The 3,744-nt window shown below is 33.4% G+C and overlaps 1 long non-coding RNA gene across 1 annotated transcript; it reads left to right on the plus strand.

The window, feature by feature from the left end:
- Nucleotides 1–161: 161 nt before the first annotated feature.
- On the plus strand, nucleotides 162–3,383 carry LOC115967924. The gene is made up of 2 exons (XR_004086593.1): nucleotides 162–706; nucleotides 2,720–3,383. It is a non-coding gene; the product is annotated as an uncharacterized LOC115967924 (long non-coding RNA).
- The last annotated feature ends 361 nt before the right edge of the window (nucleotides 3,384–3,744 follow it).

Genomic DNA, 3,744 nt, shown 5'->3' on the forward strand with positions numbered 1-3,744 from the left:
CATAATAATTAGAAGTGTTAAGGATTTTAAATTTGAGATTAGGCTTGTGTAGTAGCTGGTTCTGGCTGAAGTTCTGCTGAGCAAAGGTGCGCGCACACACACACACACACACACACACACACACACATGTATGTATGTATGTATCAGTGTGTTTGTGAGAGAGAGAGAGAGAGAGAGAGAGAGGGGAGAGAGAAGAAGAAGAAGAATCACAGTAAGTGAGGCTATTTGAAGTCTCATTTGTGGTAGTTGTGCGTCTAGATTCCTGAATAATGGTCCTTCACTTTTGTCTCTGTATTTGTTCAAACATGTTCTTATGTTGTGGTCTGTTATGTCTCTCTAGACATTATGTTGTAAGAATTTGTTAAATATGTTCCGATGCTTTGGGCTGTTATGTCTCTTTAGACTCATGTCTCTGAATTTGTTCATTATCATATGTTCTTATTTCATGGCCAGTTTTCCTTCTCATGCTCTAATGTCCTCCAGGTTGAGATCAACTTGAGCTTTGGTCTTCGGTTAAAAATCTTAACTATAATACAGGAATCTCTTATTATTGTAGGTAATTTTAGCTTTATTTAAGAAATTACAGTGAAAGTTGCTGGAGCTGCTGCCATGGATTTTGTGTCCAATAAATTGAAAGAAGAAATAAATGGCTGGGAGTTCTTGCAATGCATCCAAGTGCAAGATATGCACTTTATGTTATAAACCTGTAAGCATGAATTTTATTTTTTTTCTACTCAATTGATGATCTTCCAATGCATTCATTTCTTTCTTCTTGGTTGGCTTTATAATTAACACAAATGAGTGGTGTGTATTAGAGATCTCTCCATCTTGTTTTCCACTGGGGAGAAAGTACTTCAATTTAGCTACAGAATGCACTTGCATGATTTAGATACAGATACATGCATAAAAGAAAAAAATTTATGTTTCCAATAGAATTCATAGTTAGGTAGTGACTTCTCAAAAAAATTCATAGTTAGGTAGTGACTTTGTCTCAGTTAGTAAGTAGGACTTATTTCCATAAATCATTTACAAAAAACAGGATTCAAAAAATGATCTGATCTCACCTACAGAAATAATCTAAAAAATAACATTAGTCATGGTAAGATGTTGGAGCTAAACCGACGCAAAAATGGTGTCTAAGGGGTCAAGTGTTCAAATCGTTATTGCAGGGACTAATTTGACTCACATCATAATTTCCAAGGAGTCAATTATTCATATTGAAAATACACGGACTAAATTGATGCTCATATAAGAATCAAGAATGAGATATATAAAAATGCCATGTAATACTTTTGCACAACCACTGTAACCAGGGCTGTGGATAAATAAAAATTATTATTCCTAGAATGGTCATCCTTTCCAAACAATGTGGCATTCTAGTAGTTATGAAATCATAAGTTCAATTCCCAATTTCTAAATTTAAAACTGGCTTGATGTCAAGATTTTTTTAAGTAGCTTTTTAACTTTTGTCTTAAAAGAAAAAAAAATCAAAATTTTTTTGGCATCTAAAGCAAGGAATTTGGATCTTTTATCAATAAAAAATGACTTCTTAAATTTGCCCAAAAATAGGTTTAAAAGGAGTAGTAAAAAATTGTGACTTCTCCTTCAACAAGTCATTTCTTCTTTAATGGTGGTGATCACACTTTTTTCCTTCTCTCTCACTTTCCCACTCTATCTTCCACTACCTAGAAAACCCAACCACCCATTTTCAAAGATCACAGCGTTGATTGGGTTTGACTTAATGGCCATTGCAAAATGTGGTTTATCAATTTATTTTTTGCTGGTTTTTTGAAAGAAAGTTGCATTGTTGTGTTATGTAGTGAGTGAAAAATTCCGTGCTTTCAGCTTGTGTTGGGCATAGGTCTGCTGCAAGGTTAATGGGGGTGACAATCACATGCATTACATTATTTTGGCCTGATTCATTCTGCTTTAATATTGTCAAATATGTTTCAGGTGTTAGCTTTCTAGTTTAAAATTTTCAGGCTTTTTTCCCTCTTGAAAATTTCATCTTTTTATCATGCTACATTATAGTATGTGTATTGGTTGGTTAGATTATTGGGATGTGCTTTGTTGTGTTTGCTTTAAGTGAATGTCTAAATATATTATTAGTTTCCTACTGTTTCTGATGGTATGGGAGTTTTTTAAGTTATTTTCTTAATCTCTCTAGTGCATTCGGTGTCATTTGATTGATTGATCGATTTGTTTATAAGAGTATGATTCTTTTTTTAAATATCATTTTTTGTCTGTTGAAACATATAAGAAACAGAAAAAGAGAATGAATGAATTAACGAATGGGGAAAAGAGCAATTGGAGATGGGGCTTTCCAATTTATTTTATGGGTAGTCAAAGCATTTTGGTTGGTTGCTAAGAAAATGGAAGAGAAGGATGTAATTTAAGTTTTGAGTCTCTTGCTTTTGCTGATGGCTTTAGTGTACCATTGTTTCTTATAAGAAAATGTTTGGTTGTGTTTGTTGTGATTGTGACAAATTTCTGTTTCATATTGGCTTGAATTTGGGTGATAGTTGTCTGAGTTTATGGCTAAATCAGTAAAATCTAGGATATTCGTTTATCTTTTAGTATATTTTTTATATGTATATCAGAGTGGAGCTGTGTGTGTGTGTATTTTGTTATGAGTGCATTTTTTCTTTCTAATTTGTTCTTACTCTTTTTATAAATTCAAAAACAGCATTCGTGAACATACTTTTTACAATTTGTGTAGAGAGAGACCATGTGAAGGCCCGAGAAGAGTGTGATTTCCATGTGCAGTGATTCCACATGGAAACCTTCTGAACCATGTGAGGTGAATTTGAGTAACAAGATGGTTGGCAACATCATTTCAATTTTTCTTGAATTATTGGGCTTTGATGATTTAATTGGTTTCAAAAGTGATGTGGAAAAAGAATGTCATGATATTGATGAGCCACGCTTGTGGTATGGGGGGAGAATTGGGTTCAAAGATGATGAGATTTGAAGAGAAGACAGCCCTCATGACTGCTACCATGTTTGGGAAGCAAGGGTGTGTTGAGTTATATACTGGAAACCAGTTGCGTTGATGTTAACAAGGCTTGTGGTTTGGATGAGCTTCTGTACTTCATTTTGTTGCTGATGTGGACTTTGATATTTCAACTGAGGTTATTTAGCTTTTGCTTGAAGCTTCTGCACTTCCTTCTGTCTGGTTGCATACTATTGAGTATGTACAGTACACCTTGTTCATTTTATAATTTTTATTCTTGCTATTTCTTTGCCCTGTAGTAATTGTATTTAAATAATTTTATGTAATAGAACATGTATATATTAGGTGTGGATGTTGGATTCTATAAATCATGTATCCTTGATATGGACTGTAACATATATATATATATATATATATATATTTTAATGAATTCCTTCTCTTTTTTATTATTGAAAAAGAATCTCTTTCCCTGTTCTCATAACTCATAAGAGAAGCTGCGCAAAGAGAAAGTGGTGGAGGATGAGAATGAAGTTGGCTGCCCACAATAACCGTGACCAACAAGGGAGGTTATACTTTGATTAGTTTAATAACTGTTGGATTGATAAAAGAACACGTGAAATCTTATCTGTAACACGGTAACATGGTTTTTATTTTTATTTTTGGGAAATCATATCTGGTTGTTATGAGCATATTCTTTGAATTTGAAAGTTGTAGCCTCTAATATAAAAACAAGTAGTGTTACTCTTTAATAATTAGTTTTTGAGTAGTTGGGAGGTCAGAATTTCCTCAAA

The sequence above is a fragment of the Quercus lobata genome, chromosome 11 (assembly GCF_001633185.2).
Source record: "Quercus lobata isolate SW786 chromosome 11, ValleyOak3.0 Primary Assembly, whole genome shotgun sequence".
Taxonomy (NCBI): Eukaryota; Viridiplantae; Streptophyta; class Magnoliopsida; order Fagales; family Fagaceae; genus Quercus; species Quercus lobata.